Source organism: Lygodium microphyllum, chromosome 6, assembly GCF_053477565.2.
Source record: "Lygodium microphyllum isolate KBCC chromosome 6, Lygodium_microphyllum_v1.1.10, whole genome shotgun sequence".
NCBI lineage: Eukaryota > Viridiplantae > Streptophyta > Polypodiopsida > Schizaeales > Lygodiaceae > Lygodium > Lygodium microphyllum.
In genome coordinates, this window is record NC_141140.1 from 82,078,438 (window position 1) to 82,095,541 (window position 17,104).

A 17,104-nucleotide genomic window follows, 5' to 3' on the forward strand; every position below is an offset into this window, starting at 1 on the left:
GTCAATGTTTGAAGCAGACTGCATGCAAAAATTTAGGACTACAAGCTATGTAGAGCTATTTCAGGATAGTAGCTCAAAGAGCTTGGCTCTCACTTTTTCAAAAGAGTTCTAGATTGGAAAGAGAGCTACAACTTTCCTTTTTGAAGCTTGGAGATTCGAGACTTTTTAAAAAAGTTATGAGCTGTTTTGTGCAATGCTTTATGAGGCAGATTTTTAGGAAAAGGAGTTTGTCTTTGTCAAATGTTTTCGAAGCTTTTAATAAAGGTTTTTTCACAACTTTTTTTCCAAACAAGGGGGTGGCTAATTATGGTGGGTGAAAATGAGTGATTGGGGACATGATGCTGCATGGCGTCAAGTGAGGTAACACATACAAATATCCTTTTTTTGTCTTTCTAACACCTACCCATAGAGCAGGTGTTTGGTTGATAAGTGGAAATCCCAAGTGGCACCATGCATGTTCAATATGTGGTTGTGGTATTCCAGTTTTGAGACATGCACCTCATGCATGAAGAGATATCCTCATCATATAGGGAACGTGTTCTCGCTTTTGATTTTGAGTCCCCAAGTGGAATTTTGCATGGTAGGGGGCAAGTTTTCCATCTAGTCACTAAGGGGAAGTAAGGGGCAGCTTGGCACAATAGGGGAAAAAGCAAAGACATGAGAAGTTAAAAGAAAAAACAAGAGAGGGGGAGAAGGGTTCTACAAGTTGTACTAGTAGGTGTCTCAACACAGTGTCTTAGATAAATGGAAGTACATGCTAGATAGAAAGGACTATGTGATAGCGATCGTGAATGTGGAGCTCCCCATATCATCTCCTATACTAAGATAGATTCTCCATAGGATGGATGATGGAGCAAATGTACTCATGTATGTCCAATAGGAAAGTTGATACATGCAAGGTAATAAGATCCCACTTCCTCTCTACAAAGATTATAGCAATACCAAAGGGAGGCAATGAGGGCACATTTGGAGACAAAAACCATATAACCCCATGGTAACAAAAACAACAACCTACTTGGAGAATTTTTTGCATTCTATAGATTCTTTATTATAGATTTATTATTCTTTGTGTTGCTTATAATACTACCTCATTCTAACAATGCTAGTTTATGTTCTTTAATGAAGCATTCCATTGCAGGTTAGGATTTCACTAGGCTAAAAATAACATATATGGAGAAAAGCATGGTTTTAATGCCCTCATCAACAAGATCTATGTATGCATGGTTTGTTATATCGTGTCTCTGTTAATAGTGTAGCAAATGTATAGTTCCCATGATGTTGCATCTAAAGTTAGATTATTATTTAGTTATTTTGCAATACCCTTTTGAGAAGCAATTGCCTCAAGATTTGGTAAGGACTTGTGGCCAATCTTGTATAGTTTAGATACTTGGAGCACCCCTTTCTTTTTTACCTTGTGATTTGTCTTGTCCCCTCCACCATGCATTATGGCTACATCTTTGTTTATAGCACATATATTGTATATGATATTGATAGCATATATTACATATTGTGAAACTCAATCAATAACTATTTGTTTATGTTCAAGTGTTTGCAATGCAATCCATTAGCTAGTATAACTCCTAAAATTTAATGGCAAGTTGTGGTTCTTAGCGCAATCAGGTAAGATGTGCTTTTGAACCCAATGTAGTTAGAAGGATAGTAGAGCTTTGTACAAATTTCTTTCTTTCAACTCTCACTATTTTTATTACATCCAACATTATTTATGTCTCTTTTAGCATTGCTACAGCCGTGTGAAAAGAGATAGCAATAGTGATACTATAACTGTCACGCTATTATTATCGCTATTTGCATTACTATAAAGCAACAATTTTATGGTGAGGCTTTCAATGATGAATAGGGGGCCTTTTTTCATTGACTAATTATATCACTAAAGACATTGCTACAGGCCTAATGTTGTAGTGTGGGATTACTTCACTTCTTTGACCCAAGATAGGCATAGAACAAGTTGCCACCACGACGTTTTTGCAGCACTCGAGCGTAACTAGGTTCAAGGTCAATATGAAGATGGTACTTGGCATTGTCAACATGGACATGGGAGTCCACCATTGCTAATAGAGGTAATAATAGCCCAGTAGACTGCTATTACCAACAAAGGGAAAAGCTCAGTAGAACACCATTGCCAGGAGGGCGGGAGGGATTAGAGGGGTTTAGTGGAGGGCAGGCTGAAGAGGTCAAGTGGGACTTTCCCAACTACATATGGCATTGAATGTAGAGGGGTGGCATAGTATATGGCATTGAAGGTTTACAATGCTCTTACTCCCTAAAGATTCCTGACTTTAAATTTTCCAGTCATCAGTGTGGGCCGTCGTTATCCACAAAAGGTGTTACTAACTTTCTCAGGTGGCTAGTTAAACACACTTATTTTATTCCAAAAAATGAAGATTTTGGTATTTTTCCAGAGAGATAATGATACAAATACCCATTTTCTTACAAGGCCCTCCTTTTGACCTCCAAATAGCTCTAATGCTAGAGCTATCACTAATATGGTAGTGAAAATAGGGAAATGTGAAACTCCTTGTGTTGCTTTACTTGACCATGGGTCTGAGATAAATGTCATTGAGCGTGGATTGTATGAAAATGGTGCATGGCCTGTGAACACTAATCATGGTTGGCATATGAGGGCTACAAATAATTCTTCAGGGGAGCTCTATGCTGCATGTCCTAAGGTAAAAGTGATGATTGGTGATGTACAGAAAGAGCAACACTTCTTTGTGCAAGATAATTCCTCATATGCAGTGATTTTGGGACAGCCCTATATTACAAGTGTGCGTATGGAAACAAAGGTGCTTGATGATGGTTCTTCTTATGCAAGAGTCAGAAGCAAGGATGGGAGAAAAGCAATCCAATTTCTTACTGTTTGTGTTAATCATCCTAGAAATTGTGATGCACTTCGAGAGTGTCCTTTGGTTCCAAATGCATGGGAATTCAAAGACCTGGATTTTCATTAAGCACTACTGTAATGCAGGGCTACAGTAGTGCTGTTCAGAGGGTGTACTTGCCTCTTGATGAAATGAAGCATGTATTTACTATTGGCAATTCTCAGTTTATAGCAAATAGTTCATGTTGGTTTAAGCCTATGGAAGCTATGTGTAGGACTAAACGCATATCTATGAAACGGGCTACTAAGAAACTGAGAGCATTGTGGTTGTTAGCTGAAAATGATGGCATTTCAGGCATCTTTTATGGGCTGAATACTACTGACACTATGGCTGAAATTTCAACAACTATACATGTAGAAAATGAGGCTGAAAACAGAGTGTTGTCAGTATGTTCTTTGGATATGTATGATGTTATAGCATTGTTTGCTCAGCAGGAAGGATTACAATGGGCTGAAGCACTTGTGGAAACAAAGTATAAGAAAGTTGACAAAAAGGTGAAACCAATTTCTTTGCCACTTCCACCGGAGAGTGAGGGTATATATGAAAAAGTGTCAAGGCAGCCAAGAACACAATATTAGTGAGTTTGTGAATCTCCCACTTCCCATTTTTTGAATACTAAAAAGGTGTCACCCGGATAACATGCTCATAAGTTTTTTAAAACCATATGATGTGACCTATCATTGGAAAGCACTTGAAAAATGGAATCTATTGAGTTATAGAGCGCTTGATTTGGAGTGATAGTGTTCAAGTTATGACAAATCCAAAGATTTGACCACATGTCCCAAACTTATGGAAAATTCCCATATCCCCCAATATGGTGTTCAAGCTTATAGGATCCTAAAGATATAGGCCATCAGTTTACATCTGAAACATTACAAGAATTGAAAGTTGGAACAGAAGGGTTTCTTTTGCCTGTTGAGAGAGACTGTTTTATGCGGATGCTGGCTAGACTTGGGAAGGCAGTTGCATTTCAGCCAAGTGAAATAGGTTGTGTGGATCCAAATGTTGTCTCTCCTATGGTTATATTTATTGTGCCACATGTACCATGGAACTTGAGGCCTATTCCAGTGCTTAAAGCTTACTTGGCAAACCTAATGGATTTGCTAAATGAAAATATTTTCATGAAGAACTTGGGGCCTTCTTCAGCCCCGTACTCAAATCATTGGTTTACTGTGCCCAAAAAGAATGGGGCTTTGAGATTTATTCAAGACATGCAACCGGCCAATAAAGTGACCATAAGAAATGTGGGTGCAAGTCTTGTGGTTGATGAATTTGCAGAGGCTTTTGTAGGGAGAGCGATCTATTCTTTGGTTGATCTTTACTCAGGTTATGATCAGTTTCAGCCTTGCGATTGAAAGCAGGGATATCACAACCATGAAGACTCCTTTGGGGTTAGAACGGATGTGTACTCTCCCACAGGGTGCAACAAACTCAGTGGCACACATGACAAATGCTATGAATAGGGTACTCAGGGATTTTATACCACAATTGACTATGCCCTTATTGGATGATGTTCCAATCAAAGGGTGTGCAGTGGATGAAAAGAATGAAGAGATGGATGCTCATGGATGTAGATAGTTTGTTGCAGACCATATTGTGGATTGTGAGAGGATCTTGACACGTCTAGAAGAGGTGCATTTAACTCTTTTTGGAGAAAAGTCTGTCTTTAGAGTTGAAGAGGTTTTGATTGTTGGGCATATGTGTGGGTCTTATGGGCGAAGGCCATCACCAGCAAAAATACATGGGATTGATAGAATCCAATATGTATGCACAAATGTATCAGAGGTGCGTAGATTCTTGGGTGCATGTGTGTTTTATTTGATATGGATTCCTCACTTTGCACATGTAGTCAATGCTCTTTACCAGCTTCTAATGAAAGGTCAGAATTTCATTGGGAAAGGAAGCATCAGAAAGCAATGAAGAAATTGAAGCAACTCTTAAAATCTCCTCCTACATTGAGAAAGGCTGACTTTTCACATGGAAAGCCTATCATTATTACTGTTGATACAAGCCCAATCAGGATTTTATGGGCAATTGGGCAAGATGATGAGGAAATACAAAGATATGCAATTCGATTTGGTGCTAAAGTATTGACTGAATGACAAAGAAGATATCCACAGGCTAAAAGAGAATTATGGAGAATTGTGACAGCCCTCAAAATGTGATAAGGAGTATTTTATGGGTGCTCATGTAGTCATTGAGACCGATTGTTTGCCAATATTGGGTATGATTACTAGCTGATACTCCAGACATTGCTATGCTCCGATGGATTGCATACATCAAATCTTTGAACCCTGAATTTCAGCATATTGTAGAAAGAGATAACCTAGTGGTAGACATGTTATCTTGAGTACGCTATGAGAATGAAGATGGGATGATGGATGAGGAGAAAGAAGATGACTTTCTTATGGATGAAAATGATGTTGTAAGAGTGAATTTAGCAATGCAAGGTGTTGCTACAACATTAACAAAAGCTTGGACAACAAAGAGAAGACACTTTAGATGTTTTGCATCTTGTGTAGAAGTGTTTCTGGAAGACAAATATGCAGGAGAGTGGTTGAGAATTGGTCAATATCTCAGTACATTAACAAAGAGAGATGAACGGTCAGATGAGGAGTTTAAGAAGATCAAGAGGAAAGCCTATGGATTTTTCTTAAAAGATGGATACTTATGGAAACATGTTAAAAAGAAACAGGGTATGCCATTGCGAGTTTTGGGTAACAGAGCTTCATGAGTAAAAGTAATGCAAGAATTTCATGAAATCTTGTGGGCTGGTGTCATAGAGGTATTTTGGGTACTTTTACAAAGATCAAAGAAAGATATTGGTGGCAGGGTATGGCAGGGTATGTATAAGGATGTTGCTCACTTTGTGGAAACATGTATGACATGTCAATTGTATTCAACTGTGAGACATCGGGATGGATTGCAACCCATATATCCATTGTCTCTTCATTTTAAGTGTGTGGTGGATTTGGTCACAATGCCTACAGGTCTTTTGCAATTGAGGTATCTTGTGCTTGCTCGTGAAGACTTGACTAATCAAGTGGAAGGGAGAGCTCTACGTACTAAGATGAAAAATGCCATATGTAATTTTCTCTTAGAAGAGATCTTTTGTCGATGTGGATGTGTGGGAAAATTTATAGCAAATAGGAGTGAGATAGATGCAGATGAGGCTCATGATTTCTTTCCACGATTGGGGATAAATCTTGCTTTAACTTCAGCCTATAACCCTCAAGGAAATGGAAAAAGTGAAAGAGGTCACCCACCTATTGTGAAGGCATTGGAAAAAGCATGTGGAGAGAAGGTAAAAGAGTGGCCACGATTGCTCCCTTATGCTTTGTGGGCCGACATAACAACTCATAGTCTACTATAGGATATATGCCTGTAGAATTGATATATGGTCAAAAACCTATCATGCCGATAGAAGAGATGGCAGTCACATGGAGTGTGCTACCTTGGGAGGAGAAGTTGAATCGAGAGTTGATGGCCTTACGCATTAGACAATTGGAAAGAAATTTAGAAGACATAGAGGCAACAACTGCAAAGTTAAGGGCAGCAAGGATACAAAACAAGAAACAGTTTGACAAAAGACGTAGACTGAGACCAAGAACCATACAAGATGGGGATTGGGTATTGGTTTATGATAGCACTTTATATAACCAGCATAGTGCCATGCGTAAAGTTTCCAAAAGATGGTTTAGACCCTATGTGGTAAGACAAGTGTTTGATAATGCTACTTATGCATTAAATGAGCTGGATGGGATAGTCATCAAACTTTCGATAGCAGGGAAAAGAATCAAATTATTCAAAAGGCAAGAATATACTACCTATGAGTTGCTAGAATTGGAAGAAAATAGTGGTCATGATAGAAGGGCTAGCTAGGAAGATATGGAAGATGAAGAAATAAAGGATATGGGTGCAGAGGATGAGGAGGACTCAGAATCCGATGATGACTAGGATTTTGGCACATACCGGAGGATGTGCAGGCTCAAACCTACAAAGGGGGTGGATGTCGTGATGTTATGAGGACACAGTGTGAAAAAGTATGGAGTGCATCATCATCAGACTTCTTTATTGATCTAGAGAGTCAATGTGATCTGAGCCATTAACACTAGTGTGAGTTGCATGAATTATTTGAAAATACTAGATTTTTTTGATAATTTTAGTCTATTTTTTATATGATTTATTGTAAGAATCCGAAAAAGTTAGAAAAAGCTTCTAGATTAGGGTGGCATGCAAAAAGCTAGTTGCTTTTTTAGCTAGTTAGGAGAGTTTTCATAAAGAAGACATATTGACAAAATCGTGTGCGTTGCGATCGCTATAAACAGGCTGAAAACTACAGTTTGAACTGAAAGAAGAAGAACTGGGAGATCCGTGATCAGGTGTCCTACGGTTTTACCCCCCTTTCGGAGCCAACGGAGCCATCAGATTGGGGTTTCGAGCAGTAGAGAAGGAGTTGGAATTTTTATGCACGTTTTGTTCTATGAAGAAGCTCCAGGAGATCTAATGCCCGGAGATTTCTTCTGAGTAGTGCAACGATTCCAGGTCCTTTCAATACATATTGATTCAATTCATTGTGATTTGTTTTGGTAGTTTTTACCACTTAGGTATTCTCTATCTTCTCTTCCATCTCCTATCTCTACTTCCTTCTACTTTTGATCCCTGGTGGATTCGACCTTTCGACAAAAACCCCTCCGACAACGCATCGTTATTGGTGTCATTATTAGTGTTGTAAAGCATCGTTATCAGCATTGTTATTTGGGTCGGTATCAGCGTCGCTGATATCAATGCAAATAGCAACGCTGATAATGATGCTAATACCAACTGTTCTATGGCGTTGCCAATAACAGTGCTTTTTGTGACGACAGGGAAAATTTTCTTTATTTACATTTCATCACTTTTAACGTCGGTATAAGGCCTATATCTTGTAGTGCACTAGCCTTGTAATGGTTGAGATTATTAGTGAGTGTTTCAGTAGGATCATCCTAGTCAATTTTACCTAATGTCCTACCAAGTGGATATGAGATAAATAAAATTGACTCTTGTATCTAGAGTTTCTTCCTAGTTTGGGGACTTTTTTTGTGGCCCTTATGATGTGACCTGTTTGCATTTATTAAGCATCATGACTGATGTGTCCTTCAAACCATGCTCTTGAATTCTCAAAACATTAATGTGCAATCACATGGTTTGTTATCTAAGGGACTATATATTAACACTCCTACATGTTGTAGTATTAAGATAGACAAAGCTATATCATTGATGAAGGTGGGCTATTAGACTTGATATGGAATGGATCTATTAGGTGACGACTATATATATTGAATAGGTTTTAGGCCCAGGGTCTTCTTAGGAAATTGGGTCATGGGGCCAAGTCCAACTTATGGGATCTTGCTTTGTGTAAAAGGATACATGGCATTTTGGATCATTATCTTTGAATATATATAGATTTGGATTATTCATTTCTTTTGAAAGCTAACTAGCTTTAGCTACATGTAGCCTTAAGGCTTTGGGTTTGTGTGAGATTATGGCCTAGATCCCTTGCAAATGGATGAAACATATCTCTTGGCTAGAGTACTTAGTTTGAGGTAAGTTTCTTATGATTGGTATGATAGTTATAGCTTAAGAATTACCTAAATATTAACTTTCTCCATAAGCTATACTATAAAAAATAGAATATTATTCATATTCCAATAATCTAACCATATAAATGTAATGTGATGTAGTATCATAAAAACTTTAGACCATAATTATGCATAGAGTCAATGAAGATAACATAGATTCTGGGCATATCTTTAAATTGTGATTGTCATGGTATAGTAAAGCTACTTGAAAACATGTACATTCTATCAAATGCACATTGATGTTGTAAGATACTACAAAATTATGGAGGATCTATATGGAAAGAAAATAAATTTCCTTTCAATTCACTACAACATGGAAAATTGATTCATAAAATACATTTTTGTTAGTTACATTATTGCTATATGACTTGAAGTTATTGACATTATTAGCAACCATCACTCTCTATGCAAATTAACATGGATTACTTTTCTGAATATGTAATTACCATGGGATATGAGGAGATATGTAATTTAAGCCTACTTTTTTTGGTAATCATTTTCCATAAAAAGGATATTTTTGTATACTAGGTGTTTTAGTATCCTAGGATAGGATATGGGAAGTGGAATACCCTAATTATGTAGCCTAGAATTCCCTAATGTAGGGAATCAGATTCCCTAGTTTTATGACCTATAAATCCCTAGTTCGAGATGTGACAAATGGAATTCCCTAGTTATCTCAGAGGAATCCATTATGCATGCCTACTAGTCCCTACTATGAAATATGGGAGATGTAATTCCCTAGTTATAAGTAGGGAATGCATATGGGGATACCTAGAAAATATTAGAAAATTTCCTACATTCGAGGAGTTTTCCTATGTAGGTACTCTTCAAAAGCTTTGCACAATACATTGTAGTCGCGACGATGATGTGCCTAGCCTAACGATATACTCCTTGATATCTCTAGCAAGCTAGTACTATGGCGACGGATAAAAACACGAATATCAGAATCAATCAAATTAGTTCTCGTCAGCTAATCCAAATTAGGACCCATTATGAAAGCCAACTAGACGTATAGCCAAACTTAAATAATTTTCGATACTGGAATAATGATTTGCTTATGAACTCATGTGCTAGAATTTCATCAACTCATATTATAGATATACTAATTCATACAGGAAGATTTTAAAGTGAAGTAAACCCACTATAAGCTCATCATTAAGAATGCCACCAAGGTGTATCTTCTCCAAAGCCTAAAGCAATCTCAAACCGAATGATTTTTTTAGCTAGAATCAGTGTATTATTATTATTATTATACATAACTTTGAAAGTGTGACCCTGTTTACCCTTTTCAATAGCCTTCTAAGAGTTGTCAAACCATCATCTTGCAATTTATCAACCCCAAGAAGAAATAAACCTTATGTTGCTTACATGCATATGCAATTAGCCAAAGAATATGTGGATGTCTTGTGCATCTTTAGGTATCTTATATAAGTGGCAGTGTATATTAACCATTGGTACGTTTAATAAACAATGCAATCAAGGTATGAGCCTCTACATCTCTACCACTCTAATGGATCTACTTAGGAATAGGTGATGGTTGTGCTTTGATATATACCAAAGTAGCTAGAACATGCAATATTCTTATCAATAACACATATTTCTATTGCACTTCCTAGCTTCCCAAATACCACTTGGTTGTTTTTCAAGTCCACACACGATGTCTTAAAATGCCCTTGATAACCAATATATAATGCATTATATAAGCCCACAGTGGATAGTTGGTTCCCTCCAACTTGTAGTCCTCAAAAGCCAACATATGAAATATATAATTGTTGCAACCATGGCTATTGATTGTACTTCATACAGAGGTTGAAAGTATAGAGGAAAATATGCAAAAATTAAATCTATACAAAATAATAGAGCACAAAGTAGATTGTACAAACTCTTACTTTTGCAAAATCTAATATTGTTGAAACTATTGGATAAAAGGATGAAATAGCTTGACCTATTTAATTTTCCATAGTATTTAATTATACACAATCATCAAAACTTATCCCAATCTAAATCAAGGGGCAGGTATTGACAACTTTGCCTAAGAGGTCAAAGACCACTTTGGATTTAGGGTTGTAGGAATCTACACAACTTGGAGAACAGGAATGAAAGGACATAACACCAATGGTATTGAGAAGTGGTAGTAGAGAAGATTTACAAAACTAAGTATGCCTTAAAGTGAATAGATATATATAGAAGGCCACAGAAAAAGATGACCTAAAGAGTGAAAAAAATGCCTTGAGAATCGTAAGTATATTTACACACATCACTACAAAAATATAATATTAGCTTCTGAATACATGTTGGATAACTAGTTAAAATCCCCTCTGACTTTAATTCTCTTGTTGTTGTGTACATTTATTTTCTCAACCCTAGTGTTGACATATTTATAATCTCCCTCAACACTTGGGCCTTATGTGCACATGGTAAAGCTATGTACAATTTGCACCTTCAAATACAAGGTACCAACAATAAAAATGTGGAATATAGTCACATTATAAACCATGCTATCCACATAAGAGTGCAACTTACTCTAATATTAGTTGATGTAACATGTCCACCTGTTCTCTTCAAGACACGTCTTAGCAGTCCATCGGAAAGGAGATCTAGAAAGCTCCGCCCGGCACTCCCATGGAATGTTATGGGGTTTGCGATCCATGACTTTTCGTGTCTGCCACGTAGCGGAAGTATTCTGGCCGTTCCCACATAGGACCGACCTGAATCAGGGTTTCCCCTAATGGTCATTTCCTAAACGGCAACTAGTGTCGAACCCTGAGCGAACTACTTTACATAGAAATGCCAGGGCCGAAGTGGATTCACGCTGCACTTGGTTCAAGGAGAATGGGAAACGAGAGGGATGCAAGGATTGACCTTTCTGCCATAAGGCATAGTCCCATTCCGTTCCCCTAAAACAGCGTAAATCGGGATTATTATAACCTAGAGTCTAGGTCAGCGCCTTTGCTATTCATTTCCTTTGAAATGATCTTCTTGCTGTCCATTATGATTGAGAAAAGTTCCCGACCAATCGGGACTACCCATCCGTAGGATGGACCCATGGTCACATCCACCACACTTTCCTTAGGTTGTTTTAGTTGTCTAATTACCTATCACATTTAGTTGGACATGCATCAAGTAGCTTCCTTAATTAGCCCTTTAAGCACTGGTTCCTTCGCGTAATCTTAGCATTGACATAGAAAAATAGTGTCAAATAAGTTTCTTTTTAACAGGTTAACATATTTATCTTTGGAATACATTTATAAAATCCAGCCCGCAGGCTTATCCATAATCCGCCCGAAGGCTATCCAACAATCCACAGGGATTACTAATCCAAGATTCCGCCCATAGACTAGTATGCGGGCCTCGAGATCCAATCTTGAGTCACGTTGGCCTCTTGTGCAGAGCCTGGAAGGCGAGGGATTTACAGTCAGAGCCCCCTGGTACCCAAGCGTCCTCCTGCTCCAAGTAGCGCTCAACGGAGAGACCTCTTGCGGCAGGTTCGGTCCATCTTCCCGGTGCGGTTAACAACCCCCTTGGTTGGAGTCAGGCAGACAATCAGGGGTAACTGAGGTTGCCTCTCCCTTCAAGCCTTCAACCTAAAGCATTGATATCTTTTCATCCTTTAATTCCTTGAGCAAACAAAGCAAACAGTGCTCTTTAGACTATTACAAGCACAATCATTTCCAGTGGTCATTATTTGACCAACTGCTAAGGAGTGAATTCTTCTCTCCAAATGCATCCAGCATTAGATCCGGGATCAATTGCGACTCGGCAAGATCCCCAAGGGTTTGTTTGTTAACCCTTACGTCTTTGGGTTTAACCAATACCTTACGTTCTATTAACAGAAAATATGTTGCTCCAAATTATTGATTGGTCCTTTGCTTCCAAGCAAATATCTAATCCCCTTATCTTGGTCACTTTTCCCAAGAAAGGTGCTATATCAGGATGACTATTCATCCTCTTGCAAGATAAACTTGCGCAAGAATCTGCCAATCTCATTCCGAGAAATTGGCCATTCTCTTGTAACCACAAGGTCATGCAACTCTGCAACTTGTTGCACAAGTGCCACATCTAATCCATGGGACTATTTTACCCATCTAATGACGTCTTTTGATTAGATAGGAAACATGGTTAGGGTGTCCTCTTATCCAATCCGTTTCTGATTGCACTAGGCCCACATTGTCGGTCCTAGGGTTCCAATTTAAATCAAGTTTCATCCTTTTAGCGAGCGAACCTTAGGGTAAAAATCCTAGATCGTTTCTCGCAAGTATGTCCTATTGTCCCTACATTCCATGAATGTGGGCAGGTCTTTAGGGTATGAAAGTTTCAACTTGGCAATAAGAGCGACTAGGTCACGTCCTCTACATGCTAAACCCTAGTTAGCACTTGGGATATGTTGCATCGATTTAACCATTCCTAAGCGAGTCCTTTGTGGTTAGGTGTTTAGGGTAAAACCATTACGATACCATTCTCGTAAGCACACGATTCATTGGCTATGAATGATTAGATTTACAAACCCTAGCTTTATCAGCTAAGGTCTAAGAGCATGTTAAGTTATGACACAATTTCTATTGATGCATTCACGATTCATGCTGCTAAGCTTTTAGGGTTTATGCTAAAATGAACCATGCGTCCTTTTTCTAACTTCATTTCTATGGTTGTTAGCAATCTTCTTTAATGAATCCTTGCGAAGAAAGATATGTCTAATGATGCAAAATGCGATTTTATCTTTCCATGCATACTCGAAGTGTACAACAATAATTTCGACTTTGTAAAGTTGATCATTAGTTGATCTAAATTCATTACTTTGCAATGCATATAAACAATTTGCTAAGAATGCATCAACGTCTTATGTCCTTCTTTCATTCGTTCCTTTGAAAAATACAAATGACTGATTCCTGGATTGTGAGTTATTTTCCCTAATATAGCCAATGTTTTTCAATCATAAAAGTGCATCTTACTTTTGTGAATTAACTATGCATAATTACAATATTACAACGTAAATCAAAAATAGGAAGAAAACCTGGACTTGTGGATTCGATGAAATGTCCACATAGATGTTAGGAGATGATCCTCCTGCGGTTGCACCTTGTGCCTTTTTAGGGGCCATCGCGAATTTGACCTTCTTGCCTTGGCCACAGACTTATGATCTTGACCCGTCTCCCTCGCACACGCAATTCCTTTTGAGATTCGGCTTCCTTGACTGATGCTCCATCTTGTGGAATTGGGCTTTGGAGGGTTCAAAAGGGAAGGGCCTTTTAATTTGATTAGAAAAATAGGCTTGTGGGAGTTGCAATAGGAAGGACAGTTTTGAATCCGGCGGTTAGAGTGAACTTAAGGAGCACCAACGGAAAAGAGGGTTTAAACCTACTAATATGGCTTGTGTGAGAATGCAATGGGAGGCTTTAAAAGGAAATAGGGTTAAAAAACCTTGTGCGAATGCTATGAAAAAGGGGCTTTAAAAACCGGCTATTGTGAGCTTTATGGGGGATGCAAGGGGGGAAAAGATCTTAATTCCCAAGGATGCAAGGAAAAAGGGGTTTTGAAGAAACCCGGGGTAAATGGCCCAAAAGGGTCTTGTATGGGAAATTCCATAGGAAAGGTCTTTAAAACCCGGCCGAAGGTGGGCTTTGGGCCAAGGGGGAAATGGGGGCTTAAATTCTAGGGGGAAAGGGGGTTGTAAAGATCGCTTGGGAAGGCCCAATGGAAAAGGGTTTTTAAGAAACCTGGGAGTAATAGGAACTTGAGTGGGGATTTCCATGGGAAGGGGTGCTTAAATCTTGGGGGAGGTAAGGGGAAGGCTTAATTTCCCGGGGTAAAAACCCCTTGTGTAAGAATGCAAGGGGGGGAAAGGGGGCTTAAAGATCCCCCCCTTAGAAGCTTCTAAGAAGCTTCTAAGGCTTCTAGTTACGGCACGTGGGAGAGAGGGAAGAGGATGGGAGCTTGCTGGCGGCCATGATCTACAGGTGAGAGCAAATGGGGATGGCACTAGCGGCGTACTCCACTTCAGGCAGCGGCTCACGATCCCAGGCGCAGCAGCTCTCGCAGCACTTCAATGCCCTTCAGCTCCTCTCCTCCACGGCCTGGCACAGTCTACGCTCTCCTTTTCTTCACGCCCTCTCTCTCCTTTCTGTCAGCCTTTCCACACTCCTTAGCTTCTCAGAATCCTCTCTTTTCTCACCCCTTAGAGGGGGGAAGTATTTATAGGAAGGGGGGTAAGGGCTCCCTCCCCCAAGTGGTGCCCCTCATGCATTTCCTCCCCTCCACCTCTCTAATTCCTTTTTAGTCGATCACCTTCCCTCAACCACGTTTCAGCCAGGGGAAGGAAAATAAAAATAAAAATTTTGCATTAGATGTGCGGTTACCTTAGTTGGTCTCGTTTGGCTAGTGGAGACTCATGATATGTCATGTACCGTTCAAGTTCTCACCGACCCTAACTTCGATGCCGGAATTGTTCTTGAATGAGTCTCACGCGGGCTAGTAATATTTTTCAATGGAAATATTACATTCTCTCCCCCTTGGAGGAATCGAGATAAACTGGGGATATTGATAGTTGAGAGTGCTTTCATCCACCCAAGTGGCATCCTCCTCGGGATAATCTTTCCACTAGATGAGGCATTCTCTCAGGGTTCTGGATCTTAGTTGTCTCTCCCTAACATCTAAGATCCTGTCAGGCCGTAGCTCAAGGACTCCTTGGCTAGGCATTACAACTTGTTGGTCATCAAGTACATGGCTAGGATTAGGTACATACTTCTTCAATAGGCTGATATGCAATACATTATGAACCCTTATGTTCTCAGGGAGTTGCAGTCTATAAGCACTAGGTCCTAGGCACTTGAGGATCTTGTATGGTCCACAATACCTTGGACTTAGCTTCTTGCAATCTCCTAAGTGACACCTTTTTTTTCCCATACAAAATCCCTCGTAAGGGTTTCTACACCTTTTATTCCCCGTTCGTGTGAGTATTTAAAAGGCCATTAAGCCCTTCCCATGGCTTTAATGGGCCTTATTCGCGAAAGATTTTGAAAAACATCCCCTTTTCGAAATCCCTACTTCAAGGAGGAAGCCTTCTAAAACCGCTTCCGACGGACGGTGCAAGTTATCGCAAAGGGAGCCATGGTGGAATTTCAAAATGGATTTGTAAAGCTGCATCCATGATGGAAAGACTGCATTCGCAATGCCTCCTAAGAAAGCTCAAGGTGCAGCCACAGGAGGGTCGTCTCCTAGCATCCATGTGGACATCTCACCCCAAGTCCAGGTTTTCCTTCCTCATTTTTATTTGGTATTGTTATAATTCAATCGTGCAAAGTATAATTGTTGGAAATAGGATGATTTTTTGTCGTAAATGCTTTAGAAAAATTAGCTCGCGACGGAGGAATCTAGTCATTAATATTTTCAATAAAAAAAGCAAAATAAAGGGAGCATAAATACATTTCTAGCAAATAGCTTTATGTAGTGCAATGAATTAAAATTAGATTAATGTCCATTGTTATAGAACAGAATTAAAATAGTATACCTCGTTTAAACATGGAAGTATAAACTTCATATCACATTATTAAGCCATATTTTCTTCGCAATGAATCATCATGGGAAGTGCTAGGAATCCTTAGGAAAGTGCAAGGCATGAAATGATTCTTACGATGCATAACTCTAGGCAATTATCGTTTGTCAACTGCATAAATTATCAAGTAAAAGGTTTCTTGTTTAGCATGAATTTTGTTCGCAAGTTATAGGAAGATTAGTTGGAATTAACCTAACCTATGCATGACCTTAAATCGATAAGTTAGGGTTGAAAATCAATTTACGTGTAGACAACGAGTCATGTGTCTATGGAAATGATAATGTAATTATCTTCAAGAGTTAAACAAATTGGCATTAACCTAAACACCGACTACCTACCTGACCCTAACCAAAGGGGTGTCAAGATTGTGGGAGAGAAGGAAGGAGTCTCACTTGAAGCTTTCTTGCTTGCACAATGGGGGAATACACACACGGGTGGAGGCTGAAAACAGTTTTTCTCTTCTTAGTTGTGTAAGCCAAAAGAACTCTAGTACAAAGAAATAGAAGAACCCTATATATGGGTCTCAAACCAAACTCAACTAACTAAGGTGGCATACTAACTGAGCCACAAACTAGAGTAGATAAGGATAGCTATCATGTAGCTATTATTCATGGGCGGTGTACCAACCGCGTCTGCAACTGACAAGTCAGTGACATAAATACACAACGGTCACCCTGGCGTATCACGAGTGGAGCTCGATATCTCAACACTCCCCCTCGAGCTCAATCCCAATTCCTGCACACCAAGCAGGTCTCTGAACTTGCGCAACTTCTTTGCGCCCAATGCCTTCGTGAATATGTCAGCTACCTGATCCTCTGTGTTGTCATAAACTAGATCAATAAGACCTAGTAAAACCCTCTCCCGCACATAGTGATAATGCACCTCAATGTGCTTTGTTCTAGCATGATAGACTGGGTTATTTACCAAGTGTATACTACTCATGTTGTCACAATAAATGACAACTGGCCCATCTGTAGGCTGATGCATATCATAAAGTAGCTTATGCAACCAAGCTACCTCACATGCAGCCATTG